The sequence below is a fragment of the Lemur catta genome, chromosome 10 (genome assembly GCF_020740605.2).
Source record: "Lemur catta isolate mLemCat1 chromosome 10, mLemCat1.pri, whole genome shotgun sequence".
Classification (NCBI taxonomy): Eukaryota; Metazoa; Chordata; class Mammalia; order Primates; family Lemuridae; genus Lemur; species Lemur catta.
In genome coordinates, this window is record NC_059137.1 from 79,146,322 (window position 1) to 79,162,403 (window position 16,082).

Here is a 16,082-nt window from a genome sequence, read left to right on the forward strand (position 1 = left end):
ACATCTTCAGGTTGCTCTGAGGACTTGACGGAATCTCAACGCACCCACGTATGATTTTCCAACTCATTCCTTAGGATGATTGCTCCTCTGAAGGACCTCATAGGGCCACAGTCCTAGAGTTGTGATTCTCAAAGGGTGGTCCCCGGGCCAGCAGCAGCAGCAGCAGTTGGGGTCTTAGGAAATTCTTAGATCCTGCTCTAGACCTGCTGAAGAGGGATGGGCAAAGGGCAGAGGTGCTTGCTGAGTGAACCTACGCCCATTCACACACTTTCTGGTTTACCCAGTGAGCTCTACTCAGGTCTCTTTGGCCAGGACTGTATCAGAGGCCACCGCTCAGTGCAGGGAAGGCTGGGAAGGTAGCTTCTGAGCTGGGCCCATTAGCATCCCACCCCCTCAATACACACACACACACACACACACACACACACACACACACTAAAGCAGGGTCCTGTCCCTAAAGAAGAAGGAAAGGCAGGCTCCCAAGCAGGGAAAGGGAGTGCCTGCCACAGTTATTTGGAGTCTCTACTTCACCCTTCCTCTCTCAACCCCTTATAGAGAGAAGACTCCGGAGCGCCATGCACCATCTGCGCACGGCAGGCCAGAGGGTTCTGGAGTTGCCGGCTGTCCCGCGGGTTAAACCCACGCCACCCCAGATCACCTTCTGGGAAGGGGCAGGAGATGGTTGCCCCTCTCGTGTCCTCTCCTGTCTCTCATCTTTGGGTGATACGCCACTCATCACCTCTCCCTGCTGGATACTGGGAAGATGGCGCTACCCTGAGCAGGCTCCTCTGCTGCACAGGGGCACTTGCTGTATTTGGAAACGCATACGACCTCATTGTTTCTCTCTCTGTGCTGCGGGGGCACTGAGTGACGCCTCACCTCACCCTCTCCAGTCCCACGGTGGCTGGTCTTTGGTAGACCCGAGGCTCTTGACCCGCTTTTACAGGTTGGTTCACTGTGGTACTTAGCGAGGATCAGCGCTGATTACAGCTCAAAAGCCCCGTAAAGGATGTCTGCACTCACCTGCCATGTTCCAGTCAACTGTTGCTGCCTAACAAACCAGCCCAGAACTTGGTGGCTTAAAGTCGTAACTTATTCTGTCTCACAGTCCAGCTGGTTTACTGGCCTCAGCTAGAGGTTCTCACAGGGCCTCTCACAAGGTTGCGGTCTGGTGTCACCTGGGGCTGCGTCATTCAAAGGCTCACCTGGCCTCCACATGTAAGACGGCACGTGCTTGGTGATCGCTGTCAGCTGAACACTCAGGGGGGTGCTGGAGACTGGAGGGCCCGTACATGGCTTCTCCACCCTATAGAAGCTGGGTTATAAGTGGGAATGTTCCAAGAGGCCCACACAGAAGCTGTAAGGCTGCTTAGGAGCTAGCCTTGGCAGTGCCAGCCACACTGTATGGGGGAAGCAAGTCACTTGGGCTAGCCCAGATTCAAGAGGAGTGGAATTAGATGCTGCCTGTCAATGGGGAGAGTAGCAAAGAATTCGTGGCCATTTGCAATCTACCACACTTTGTTTTATAAATCAGGAAACTGAGGCCCCATCCATAGCCACTCATGCTGTTAACGGCAGATTCTGGACTGATGTTTAACCCCCACCCACCCCCACCCCAGCCCAGCAGTCCTCATCATTGCAGATAAAAGTGATGTAGTAGGTTTTTGCTGATAAACGCAAATATTATCTGAATTATAGGGAAAAGACTGTCCTTAAGCAGAACTTCCAGGCTTTGTTTTAGGGAATATTCATTGAATATCAAATTCTTCACAAAACTTCGTAAGATCCCTCCATGTGTCAAATATATATGATGGGAAGATGTGGCTGTCCATACAGGTAGAAAGTCCACCTGTAACAGATGAAAGCAGTAATAACCTCTCATGCACAGTCAACTCAAAACTAGATCCTGGGAAAATTCTCAAAATTTCTGTGACAAGTATTTGCCGAGCCTCTATATTTTGAGTGTTACAAAATACACCATAAAGAAGGTCTCTGCCTGTGGGAGTTTACACTTTAAGGCCAGAATCAGAATGGGTAGAGCTGTCTTAGAAAACAGACTTCCCTGCAAGACTGCCTCACCACATCTTTCCCAGACACACCAATACCAACCCAAAGGGTAGCACATCCTGCCAGAGTGTCCTCCTCATCTGTGTGGGAGAGACTTTAGGATATATAAAAAAATCCAGTCTCCAGTTTTTCCAGTTTTATCTGGCCATATGGCAGTTTGCATAAGAACTGTACTTCCCAGCTGCCCGTGCACCACATTCAGACCCGTGGGACATGTATTGAGATGATGTGTGCAATGTCTGGACCAAGACCTGGAAGGGATGGGGCCCACCCTTCACCCACCTCTCGTCTGCCCTTTCTGCTGGCTGGAATGCAGATGTGCCAGTAGGAGCTAGAACAGCCATTGCAGACCTACAGGATGGAAGCCTGCTGTACACGACAGTGTGGTAGTCACCGGCCACATTTAGTTCTCAACTCTCTCTGGGAACACCTGTAGGAGGATTTCTGGCCACTGAGTTGTGTCGCTTCCAGGCTGAGCCTTTCATTGCTGATACAAAGCCCTTGCTGTGGCCACCAGAAATGTTCCAGACAATGGCTGCTCCATCGGCTTGAGTCTCACATAAGGACAATGCCTCTTTGGTGACTCTCAACACACAGGTAGCACAAGGGAGAAATAAAACTTGGTTGTTTTCAGCTACTTAGATCAGGAGGATTGTTTGTTACTGCAGCACAGCCTATCCTATCCTGACTAATACACCAGGCAACAAGAGAGAAGGACCTTAGGTCCCTAAAATCATAGCACCACTAAAGACCACTATCACTCCTGTACTGCTCACATTGGTATGAGAGAAACAACCTTTGTTTTTTTCTAAGGCCCTGTTATTTTGGTGGTTCTTTAGCAACCAAGGTATCTTTTTACTAAGATAATTATCTATAAGGGATACAATTTTGGAAGGCATTCAGGCTCCTGGTGATAGAAAGGGCACCAGAAAGCTGACCTTTAAGTTCTGAGCATATTTGAAGTCCAAGTTTGGGCAAATGAGTCTAATCCCACAGCAGAAACTCTGAAAGCCAGTGTCAAACCCACACTCCAGTTATACTACCCAAGGTAGCCAGGGCGCCAAAGTCTTTATCCACCAGTTCCCGAGAGTCATTGGTGGAGTGTGGCTCCTGGGGACAGTAATTTTTCAGCACTTCCAGCCTGACATATTGACAGCAGAGAAAGTTAGTTTGGAAGACAGAGAAAGCCCTCAGGTGAAGCAAGGTAGATGCTGGCAGTGTTGAAAGGTGACCCGTCTACATTGTGGAGGGAAAAGCGAGAAGATACAGACAAGGTGCCAACAGCAGGTGCCACATGCTTCTAGATCCTCACCTCTACCCTGAGCAGGAGCTTCTGTGTGTGGTGTCAACGGGGAGGACATCTTCAATCACTCAACCACGGCCATGTCTGAGGAAAGGCCCCAGGCAGCCCAGCCCCTGCTTACCTCTCTAGCCTTTTGTTCTTTCTTTATGCTTTCGGTGCTAACCAGACAGAGCATCTGTAGCTTCTCCAATATCCATGCCTGTCACACTCCAGCCTTTTCCATGCTCTGCTCCAGTGGCTCAGAATTCTCTTCTCTGGCTCCAAACGCTGACATTCATCCTCCAGGTCTCCAGCTTAGACGTAACTTCCTCTAGGAAGACTTTGCTAGCCTATGAAGTCCAAGTGGGATGCCCATGCTCTGAGCTCCCTTTGCCCAGCTCCCTCCCAGTGTCCGCCCCAGCCTGGTCAGCCATCGTTCATTGTGCTCATCCCCTCATCCCCTTGATCAATGGCCTAAGGTGAAAACTTGACCAGCAACTGGAGCAAGCAGGTCTGAATACAAATGCCAGCAGTAGGCAAGAGCCCCATTCTTGTAAGGAGAAGACACTCCTCCCATACATATGCATGACCTATTCTGAAATAATTGTCTCCAAGCACCTTGATCACTGGATTGGCCATTTTTGAGACACTTTCTTTCATAAAAAAGAAGTCACTGGGCTGTAGTTGCTATGTAAGCAGTGAGCAGGAGAGGGAGGGCCGCTGGGTAAATCTCCAGATTTTGCATGATAATAGGGAAATTACCACCCACTCCCACCAAAAGCTAACCCCACACTCCTTCTGCATGGAGGGGGCAGCTGTGCGTCCTGTGCTGTGCTTTGGAACCAGTGTCTCGCCTCTCCCACTTGGTGTCTCCTCCCTCCTTCTGCCCTCGGAGCTTCCTAGGAAAGCATCATTTTCCCCCTAAAGTAATAATCAACTGTCACCAGTCTCCCTGTTATATAAACAAATAAAGAAGAAACACAGGCATGGGAGCAAATGTGAAATAAGATGTTAAAGAATACAGCTCTCACCAAGAGGCCAATGGACTCCCCAGATCCTCCCAGACAGCCCTTTGCTATTGTTTGAATGATGGTGTCCCCTCCAAAATTTATGCTGAAAATCCCCAACACAACAGTATATTAAGTCATAAGGATGGAGTGTCCTTATAAAAGGGCTTGCGAGGGGTGCTCCCTGGCCCTTCCATCTCTTCCACTGTGCCAGGCCACAGCTTTCCCTCCTTCCAAAGGACACAGAAACAAGGCACCACCTCGGAAGAAGAGAGCAGCCTTCACAAGACACCAGTCTTGCCAGAGCCTTGGACTTTCCAGCCTCCCGAACCATGAGAAATAAATTTCCATTGTTTATAAATTACCCATTCTGTGAAATTTTGTTACAGTAGCACAAATGGACTAAGATACCCTTTGCCTGGAAATTCCAAAAGCAGGCCTAGGTTGCTCTAAGAGTATTGTCCAAAAAAGATTTGACCTACCTCTAACTAGATTATTTACAACCCCAGATGAAAACCCAGTCCCCAGACTCCCCAGCCAGTGCACGGCCTACATCAGGGTCTCACTCATCTGCAAATGACACCACCATTTTCTAAAGAGAAATGAGCCCCCAGTCCCGAAGGGAACAGAAAATCCCCAACTGTGCTCACTCTCCTCCTTCGCCACACGTTCCTGCAGCTTGCTTTCTTCCACGTGCTTTTCCTCACTTAAAGGCAGTAGCTCAGAATTAGTTTGGGGTGATCTTTTAACATTTGTTCTCTGGTAACAAGTGAAGAAAAATAAAATATGGTCATGGAAGAAACAAAGTCAGAAGAAAGGAGAGAAGGGAATTAATACTTGTTTAACACCTAGTACATGTGATGCACTGTAATAGCAATTTTCATTCACTGTCTTATCAATACCCACAATCTTCTGAGGTAGGTATTACCCTCCTTTATAGATGAGATGATTGAAAATCAGAGAGGTGCAGTAATTTGTCCAAGATCCACAGCAGAGGTAGAAAATCCCAATATGATCATTCTTTTTCATCACTTTAACTTGGCGGCCTTCTCCTCTGTGATGCAAAGTCCATTTGCTATCAGAAGAAGACCTCACCTCCCCCCGCCACCAGCTCATCCATGATGATCCAGGCTCCTGGTTTGCAGAAGCTTTCATGTCTGTTTGACAAACCACAGGAGAGAAAGCCGCTCCACGCACAGCAAGCCGGGAAACTTTCTAGAACAAGGAGATTAAAGCTCACCTTTTTTGAATAACCTCATCTCTGAGAGAAACAAATAAAAACAAGAATTTTTCAGCTGTGGTCTGTTGGAATATCTGGACACTTTCCCCAGCATGTGACATCATTTTCCTCCAGACTTCAATGTTAAAAATAGCCTGGCAAACCCTTTGAACCGCTGTCTTCCTAAAACACAGTATGGATTGTAAGTGTGTTTACTGCTTTGAAGAAATGCTTTGTGACATGAGACATGCTGGCATGCTGTTCCAGGGGCCTGACCGATGCACAGCGGGATCTGCAGACGTGTTGGACTTACACTAAACACACATACACACACACACACACACACACGCATGCACATGCACACACACGCACACGCGCCGCTCTTACATGGTGCAGCCATTCCAAATGCAAGCATGAGGCCTCCATTTTCTCTGAAAGATGCCGATCAGGCAGAATTTTCTGTCTATGTGGACTCACACATTCTGTTCTAGTAAGAGTCTCTTAGGTGACCTCTCTTGGCTCAGTCAAGGTGAGGTGAGTAGGCCTCCTCTGTCCTGGGGCCTCGATAACAGCTTCCCCTTCTACTACTACTACTCGAAATGCTGGGGAGTGAGGACATTTGCTGTGGAGCCAAAGCACCTCCTGGGAGCACAGGGATGGGAACTAACCTGTGTCTTTGAGATTCACGGTATCAGGGCCTCCCAGACTGGAAGATTCTGGCCAAGGTCAGCTGCCCCCCACCAAAACTCAAATCCACGGTAACCAGGGCATGAAGTCCCATGACTAAGTCTCACAGGCACCTGCTGGCTGCCCCTGGCAAGGGCTCCACACCCAGGCCCTTCCCACGTTCAGACGTCCATGTCCACCTGCATCCACAGGAGAGATGACAAAACCAACCAAGAGGAGCAAGGCCCGGGCCTCCCACCAGAGCAGAGGCAGGTGGCCCAAAGGTCCCAAGGGTTCAAAGAATGAACCCTGGAGGTGGCAGTTACTCCTGCTTGTCCCCTCAGAGTCCTTGGTCAGACCCAGCACACCAGCCTGTTCAACTTTTTCTGAGCATATTCAGGCCCACAACCTGCAGGAAGTGGTGACCAGCAGAAGAACTTGCCCTTAGTCTGTGCAAAAGCAACTGGAGTCCCCAGCCAGGGGAGTCCAGCCCCTGAAGACCTCACCCTCCATGCCCAGGCAGGCCCAGGGCCATCCTTCGAGCGGCAGCACCCTGCAGTCTGCTCCTGTGCCACCCCACCCACCCACCTCTGCCAAGGGTGCTGAAGAGGAAGAGAGCCCCAGGTTTGAAATAACTCTAAGGAGTATCTGTCTGATCCAACCTCCTGTCTCTACCTGCATGCGTGCATAGATGGGAACTCTCTCCTCCTGGGTCACACCAACCCTCACACTCACCCAGAGCCTAAGGGGCCCTCTGGAGCCGGTACAATCTTTCCAGTGTGTGACACCTGCATCCACCTCCTGAGCGCTCTCACCTCTACAGAGGCGTAGACATGAAACAGTTTTCTTTTACTGCAATGATTTTTTTCAAGCCCACCTTGCCAAATCTCCATCTCCTTCCTTTGATGACATTGTGCACTCATACTGTAGATTTAAGTTCAAATTCGATTCAGGCCTCACCTTCTTCCCTCCTCCCTGCTGGCTTGAAAGAGGGGCTGACAGAGTGCAGGGAGAGGGTCGCGGCCCAGCTCTGAGTGCTCCTCCAGCGTGCTGGGGTGAGGGGCTGGGGAAGGAGAATGAACTGTGCTTCTTTAGTTTGTTGGGTGCCAACACAGTTCTCTCCCTGTTGGTGGCCCCCGCTTCTTGGGCTCAGAGTTAGGGCCTAGATTTGGCCGGGCTGTAAACCTCTCTTTTGGTTGTTGCGGCCACTGGTGCCCTCTGGGGCAGGTGTTTCAGAAGGTGCATGTCCTAAAAGCCCTGCAGGGTCCTTCACGTGGCACAGTTCTCTGCAGTCTCCTAGTGCCCTCAGCCCGTGTCAACTGCATACGTCCCACGGCCCCATGGGAGGGTGGGCCCACCATGGGGTGGGCCACTCAAGTGGGACTCATGAGAACCATCTCAAGCCCAGCTGCCTTCCACGAGACCCCCTCCTGGGCCACAGAAGCACATGCATCCCTGCCTTACTGTTCCTACAGGGCCAGCTGGTTCAGGGAATTTTGTTCATGGGTGATCTCAAATGCACTAAACGCACAGATGTGACCACACTTGGTAAAAACAGCCTGAACATTCCACCTTTCCGACATTAAAAAGTCAAGAATGACAAAATCACTCCGACAAAATGGCACATTGTAGTTCATTCAAAAATGTAGGAGAAGAACAAAAAGTGGCTGAGAGAGCTATGAAGTTGAGCAGTTCTCTCTTAAGAACGTCCACATACTGTAAATGGCTCCATGCACACGTGGACACCAAGGCTGGCTGAGCGGGGAGGCGCGGCTGGGCCGGCAACCCCCAGGGCCCCTGCAGTCGCAAGGACAGCTCTGCTCATCCGCCGCGTCTTTATCTCTGACTCCACACTGAGTACTGACCACACAGAAATCCTCCAAATTCAACCCATGCTCACCAATTTGACTTTGTTGTAATGAGGAAAGTATTTTTTCCTTATTTTCATATTCTTATAAAAAGGGGGATTCATATAAACTTTCCATACACACAGAAAAAAATAAAAAGCATCATCCTGAAACTGAAGCCAAATATGAACTTTCTAATTCAAGCAATATGAAAGGCAGTTATTTTTGTTTATCAAAGCAGTCATGTCACAGTGTCATTAGCAACGTGTAGAACTCGTGACGCGATAGCTTGGCGGCTGGCGCTCGGTTGTTTTCTCTCCTCTTCTTTTTTCCCCCATTAGCACATGGTGCTGAAAAAGTAAACAGCCCCTCTCATCAACGTCCCAGTGCCAGCCGCTGACAGGGTGCTGGGCCCCTACCAAATGATCAGAGGCCAAGGACATGGGCTTTGGAGTGTCTCAAAGAAACCAGAACTGACGCGGGGAGGTAAACAAAGCTAGTGCTTGGCCTTCCTGGGTCTGTCTTTCCCAGTCAGTAACGTACATCCCACCTACATCTCTTTTTTTTTTCCCTTCCCATTACCCTCAACGCCATATTTCGCACCTCCATTAACGGTCGCACTTTCAAGCCAAAAACATTGTGCATAAAGATTGATTTCTCCATATTCCCTCTGCCCCATAGAGAACCCATCATCACTCATACTCATACACACACGATCACACACGATCACACACACTCATACGCACACATACATTCTCACACATGCATGCACGCCTCTTAATGGGAGATAAGCTGGAAACTTTCAGATAAGGAAAAAAATGATGTATTAGGTTGGTGCAAAAGTAATTGTGGTTTTAGCATTGTTGAAATTTGCCGCTTGCTACTGGAATACATTCTTAAATAAATGTGGTTACATTATACATCATTTTAATGTGCATTTCTCACTTTATGTTTTTTGCTAATGACTTATTACTTGCTCTTTGTTTTATATTTATTTTAGACTATGGAAATGATGTTAGACAAAAAGCGAATTCAAGCGATTTCTTATTTGAGTTCAAAATGGGTCGTAAAGCATCCGAGACAACTCGCAACATCAACAATGCATTTGGCCCAGGAACTGCTAACAAACGTACAGTGCAGTGGTGGTTCAAGAAGTTTTGCAAAGGAGAGGAGAGCCTTGAAGATGAGGAGCGCAGTGGCTGGCCATCGGAAGTTGACAACGACCAACTGAGCACAATCATCGAAGTTGATCCTGTTAAAACTACATGAGAAGTTGCCAAAGAACTCAACATCGACTACTGTATGGTCGTTCAGCATTTGAAGCAAATTGGAAAGGTGAAAAAGCTCGATAAGTGGGTTCCTCATGAGCTGACTGAAAATCAAAAAAATCGTCGTTTTGAAGTGTCATCTTCTCTTCTGGTATGCAACAGTGAACCATTTCTCAATCAGATTGTGATGTGCAACGACAAGTGGATTTTATACAACAACTGGCAAAACCAACTCAATGGTTGGACTGAGGAGAAGCTCCATAGCACTTCCCAAGGCCAAACTTGCACCAAAAAAGGTCATGGTCACTGTTTGGTGGTCTGCTGCTGCTGGTCTGATCCACTACAGCCTTCTGAATCCCAGCAAAACCATTCCATCTGAGAAGTATGCTCAGCAAATCAATGAGATGCACCGAAAACTGCAATGCCTGAAGCTGGCATTGGTCAACAGAAAGGGCCCAATTCTTCTCCAAGACAACACCCGACCACGTCGCACAATCAACGCTTCAAAAGTTGAATGAATTGGGCTACGAAGTTTTGCCTCATCCGCCATATTCACCCGACCTCTCACCAACCGACTAGCACTTCTTCAAGCATCTCGACAACTGTTTGCAGGAAAACACTTCCACAACCAGTAGGATCCAGAAAATGCTTTCCAAGAGTTCACTGAATCCTGAAGCAAGGATTTTTACGCTATGGGAATAAACAAATTTATTTATTCACAAAAATGTGTCAATTGTAATAGTTCCTATTTTGATTAATAAAGATGTGTTTGAGCCTAGTTATGATTTAAAATTCATAGCCCAAAACCACGATTACTTTTCCATCGCCCTAATAAAAATAATACCATTTGTTCAAACAACTTGGTAAATAAGGAAATTCTTTTTACAGACAGGCAATTTTTTCAAGTAATGTGGTCCAATAGGAGAAATACGCATGCCTTTCAGTGACCCAACAGGGTGGTCTCAAGTGAGAAATGAGTCCTGGTGCTGTCAAGTTGTGTTGGTCTCTAGGTCTTTTAGACTCAGGGTGCAGAGAGCCCAGCCCAGAGCTGAAGTCCCTGCCTTCTGTCCAGCCCTCCCCCTACTCACAGGACCAGATCTTTCTACTTCTCTCTGGATTCAGCCAACAATCACGGACGGAAGCTGAAGATTCTGAAGATATGAGAGATTATTGAGATCTAAGGTTTCCACCTCTGGGTAAGGGGTGGCATAGCTCCAGGACAGGACAATGGGGCCCTGGGCATGAGGATTGTCATGTATAAGGAGGACAGAGGAAATGAGGCCACACCCCTGTGGGCTGCCCCTAGAAGGCCCAGACAGGAAAGCCCCGCCCCTTGCGCAGCCTCAGGAAGTGGGTGGGACAAACCAAGGGCTCAATTCCCATTTTTCTTACCTTCTTTCTAATCTAAGTCTACAGGGCATTAGCACACTCTTCCGAACCCTCAGTAAAGAAGCTCTCACCTCAGTGGAAAAGGGTGCACTCCCACTGGCGTGTGAGGAGCCGGTGTGCGGCACAGCAGGTGCTGACCCAGCTGGAGGGGATAGGCCGAGTCCCCCAGCTGTCCTCCGGGGGGACAAAGCAGGCCCTGCCTCACAGATTTCCCAGAAGTGAGCAAGACTCGGAAAACAAAACGGCAGACTGGTAAGATATGGACGATGGGAGCCCCTAGACACAGCTTTATCCTTCTGCCCTCCGTCCCTTCCCCTTCTCCCCTGCCTCCCTCCTGCCTTCCTCTGCAAACACGACTGCAGGCCTCATCCATCCGACCAATCACCGCATATAGGCTAATCCAACATTTCCCTTCCCAGACCACAAGGAGGGCGTCTGGGGTCTTGGTTTGGCTGTGAGAGACAGTGAGCAGAGTTCGATGTGAGATTAATAACAATAGTAACAATGATCATAATAATAATACGCCAAAGCCCTGCTCAGAGCACTTTACTTACCTCCCTTCAGTTCATCCTCACTTCTGCGTGGTGAGCGGGCCCTCCAGGCCAGCCTGCTGCCAGGGCGGGTTGAGTGTCACCTCAACAGCACTGCGTAACAAAGCACCCAAACCCACAGCTCTCAACAACAAGCACTTACTCTCCTGTTCGTGGGTCTGCAGGTGGACTCTGGTTCCGCTGACCCAGCCTGGGCTCAGCGTGGTGTCCCTGTCGGGCTGACGCTCCTTAGGAGGACCTGCTCAGCAGACTCATTCACTGGGAATTTGTTTGCAGTTCTGGAGAGAAGGAAAATTATTTGGCAATTTATGTAAGACCTGCAAGCCTTGGAGAACTGTTATTCTGTGACAATATTGATCTACCTAGAAGCCTTAGCTGAAATTTCAAGATTTCTAGTTTGCATATGCTTGTTAAATTCAAGCATGTGATGTCTCAGGCAGAAGCAGTGGTGACCTTAGTTTGCCAAAGGATGACAGTTGTCCGCTTTCCTTCTGGGCTGCTGGAACAGGCTGCCGCAGGCCCTGGCCCAGTGAGAGGCTGGGTCCTGTTTCAGGAAGCTCCTGGTGGGCCTGGTGCCCAGGGGCAGCTGTCACCAGAGGGAGCTGAGGGTCAGATACAAACTCACCCCAAGGAAGGGAGTTGAGAGGCAAACCTAAGAGGCCCAACTGGTGGTTGGATCAGAAAGTGAAATCAGGTTTACATGGTCCAATCCACTCTCTATCTTTCTAAAACACAAATCTCATCCCATTACTTACTTGCTTAAGAACCATCCATAGCTCCCGACTGACTTGTGGATGCAAACACCAAAGCACAGCTTCCAAGTGTCTTCACGAACGAAACCTGCTTAGCTTTCCCCGCTCACCAACCTCCACCCTCTGCTCTTCTTGCCCACTCTGCCTGGAATACCTGTCCCCCTTCCCCTCTCTCCCTGCCTCCCACCTGCCACGCCCCTTCTCTCCTGGTTATGATTCCTGGCACTCTTTAAGATCCAGCTCAGTCTCACATCATTGCAACACCTTTCCCAGAGGACTGTGTCAGGATTAGCCATTCCTTTCCCCCCCACCCCCATGGCACTTTGTCCCTTCTGGCACATTGCATTCTGTCTTCCATTACTGTTGTTTATGGAAACCACACCTATCTCCTCCATGGGACTCCAAGTTCCTTGAGGATAAGGACCGTGTGTTGCTCACTCCTGCATGCCTTTCCCTACTCCGGTGCCTTACACATCAGTACTCAATAAGCTTGAGAAATGGATGAGTGAACGAACACTCAAAATTAAGAGCTGCCACGCTAATAGGCAGCTCTTCTATATGTCACAAATTTAAGGGCAACTAGCATTTCTACTCCAAGAATAGAACAATCAAATCATTTAGGCAACAAGAAGAAAAATGTATTTTTTGATAGACCTATAAACAACAGAAAGTACAACTTCTAAACAAAGGACAGGAACATCAAACATAAAATGTTTGGGGAAAAAAAAATCAACCCTGAGGTACTTTGCTACAATGCTGCAAAAGAATCAGAATTTTAACCAGTATTTGGGCAATGACCTGACATTTTGTGCCTTTCAAAATACAAAATGTACCAACATAACCGCAGAGCAGCGATCAGACAACTACTGTCACCGCGAAGTCCATTACCAGATCCCATTTGCTCAGATTTCTCCTTTCACATGAGCTATCATCTTGTGCTCCCCGATGCCGCCACTTAAAAGCCTCAATATTAGGCATCGGGAGTACACATTTGGATGGGCAGAGTGTTTGCAATTATATTTTAAGGTGCTTCCCAGAGCTCTAAAGTCAAAGCTCTAAATGGCATGATGAACAGTGTAATTGGCAACAGAATACGAAACTAGTCTGAAATCGGAGTCCGGGCCGCCAAGCCCGGAAGGATGAGCCAGCAGAGCAGACACACCACAGAGGACCTGCTGAGGGGTTCAAGGAGCCGTCAGCAAGCTGGGTGAGCTCAGGCACGCCACGTAACCCCTCTGGGGCTGAATTTCTTCATCTAACAAAGATAGTGGGATTTAGTGACCTCGGAGGGCCGTTTTGCCACTAAAAGTTCTATGAAGGACAAATTTTAAAACATTAAGTAGAATAAATGAAACTGAGCCAAAGGGGTCACCGTCCACAGAGCTACACTATTTATTAGGCTGTTATTTGGTGCTGAGCTTTGTGCCTGATATCCTACAAATATAATTAAATCCACACACAGTCCAAAACAGCACTATTTTTGCCATTTTACAGAAGTGGCAACTCAGGCCCAGGGAGAGCCGGTGGCTTGTCCGAGGTCACCTCGCTGGCCAGAGAACAGCGGTGAGGGAGATGAACTCAGGTCTGATAAATCCAACACAAGCTCTTTCAACTAAGCTGTGCTTCCTGTTTTTTTGTTTTTTTTTTCAAGACATCAAAGTTGTTCATTATTCACAGATCTCACAAATTGCACCTTTGTGTCACAACATTGTTGTGATTTTTCCTTTTCAATGCTGCCCCCGCCCCCGTAAGTTATTTAAATCAGGCTCCACGTACACAACAACATGACTTTTCAAGGCCACACCTGGCCCTGTGCCCTTCCTGGAGATATCCCTGATGAAGGGAAACAGTCATTTTCCCAGGACTGTGAGGACCCAGTTTCGCCAGTGAAGACCGCAAAGTACGGACACGGGGCTAATAAAGACACCAAAGCTGAGTTAGTCAGGTGCAAGGGTTTCTTGAGGCTGCCCTTCTAGTGGTGCGTTGACTAAAGTGTCTCCAATTCCCATGAAGTTTCAGGGAATTTTTTAATCCAAAATGAAGGATCAATTTCTAGGCAGTTTTAAGCAAGACGTAAGACTGTAGAGCATCTATCTCTTCCTTTCCTTCCCTCTCCTTGTTACAAATGTACACTGTGGGAACAGAACAGACTAAACCCCTTCTGAGTTGGACCACTTTCCTGCAGCCAACAGGTTGCTGCTATTAATTTGGGTTCCAAGTCAGAACAGTAATATTTGGCGATTTAATTAAATGGACATTGAATCCTCCACCCAATACTAACAAATCCCACATTAGGAAAGTAGGCCTGTAAAAGACTGTCCCTTTGAACAAAGTCAGATAATTTGAAAGAATCCACAATTAATAAGATTCCCGGACTCCTAAGCTGGGATAACAAAACAAACTTATCGCGGAAGGTGGAGAACATATGAGTTGGGTTGATGAGTGGGGAGGTTAAAGACTGAGACGATCACTGGAAAGACCTACGGTGAACTGATTATACCTTTCGGTGTTACATCTGTCCCGTATAAATTCCCAGACAGATGGTTTTGATGTGGGATGGGGACGATTTAAATGATAACATACCAAAGAACTAAAGGTAAAGTCTTGGTCTGCCATGTCTGGCTTTGACCCCTTTGTCTTCTGATGTGGACCTGTAAAGTGAGACAATTTTTGAAACAACTTTCCATTTGTCTAAGTCTGTAAAAATAAGTTTCATTGTTCACATACAAGTTGGCATTTGTATACAATCCAACACCTCAGTTCTTCGGGCCTGGGGCTGGTGCCTGCTGATTCAGCAATTGCTTCAGCCCATCGATTCTCTTCCGAGCCCACTAAGCCCTCCAGCATGGGTGAGAACACTTACCCCCCAGGTTCCACTCACACTTGGTACCTGCAGGTGATCGGGTCTTGTCACCCATGGCAGCCCACAGCTGGTCTCCACGCACAGCCTCCTGAGCTACTCCCCAGTGCGGCCCAGGCAGGTGCGTGGAAGGTGGCAGGGCGTGATTCACTTGTGGTACTTTCCCCACGAGCAACACTCACATCCCAACTTCACTGATCAGTGGTTTCTCATCACATGCAGCCTCTAGACTTACAAACAAATACCACAGGAGATATTTATTTTAAAACCATATATTTGCTATTTTTTTCCCTCAGTCTATGAACCTTTTCCCAATTAACCATGTTCTCTTTATTCCAATCTAGACAATAGGACAGTTCTGCTTCTATTTTCTCTTTTTGTTTTAACAACAATAACAAAAGAGTTTATGGTGGGTATAATTGGGACACTAGACCATGTAGTGGCCACGTTGCTATCTAAATTCCATTGTCCTTCCCCACAAGGAGACATGTGCTGGGGGGACAGCACCATAAACAGAGCTACCCCTGAGCAGTTCAGTGTGTTGGGACAGAGGCCATCCCGCTTGAGTTTCCAAGTTTCAGGATCCAGAGCTTGGACTGAAAGTGGACATCCCACTGTTTCGCTACGCCGGTTCCTCGCAGTGGTAGGCAAAATGGGGGGCCCATTCCTGAACCATGTGCTATGAAATGTGCTCCCTGGTCAGATACTGTGGAATCTGGAATGACAACCGTGTGCCAGCCCTACTGGTGGTTCTCAGTAGCTGCTTTCTTGCTTGACTTGAGTAAGAACTGATTTTCCAACATTTATTAGCTGTGTGACCTTTAGCTAGTTTCCGCAACTGTAAAATGGGGTAGTAACACCTATCATTGGGTTATTATGAGGATTAAATAGGCATAAATATATAAGGCACACAGGTCAGTGCCCGTAACGTAGTAGGCACCGAGCAAACGCTAAGCCTTTATTATCATCAAAGTAAAAAGTCATTCTTTTACTCACTCTAGGTATTGGGCAGACTGGCATGCTTTCCAGTGGTCTCACTATAAGGTTTTGTAAGTTCGATGGGTTTATCTGTTAAGATACAGTGAAACTTACCATACCAAATTAACTAGAAGCAAAGCCAGGCAGCGTCCCCGAGCTCTCATTGTTTAGGATGCCATGCTTCTGAGTTTGGTAC

The 16,082-nt window shown here is 47.8% G+C and overlaps 1 long non-coding RNA gene across 1 annotated transcript; it reads right to left on the reverse strand.

Moving 5' to 3' along the window:
• Window positions 1–10,454: 10,454 nt before the first annotated feature.
• Window positions 10,455–11,542, reverse strand: LOC123646551. Its single transcript, XR_006737935.1, has 3 exons — window positions 11,439–11,542; window positions 10,817–10,973; window positions 10,455–10,507 (listed from the first exon to the last, which is right to left on the reverse strand). It is a non-coding gene; the product is annotated as an uncharacterized LOC123646551 (long non-coding RNA).
• Between the last annotated feature and the right edge of the window lie 4,540 nt (window positions 11,543–16,082).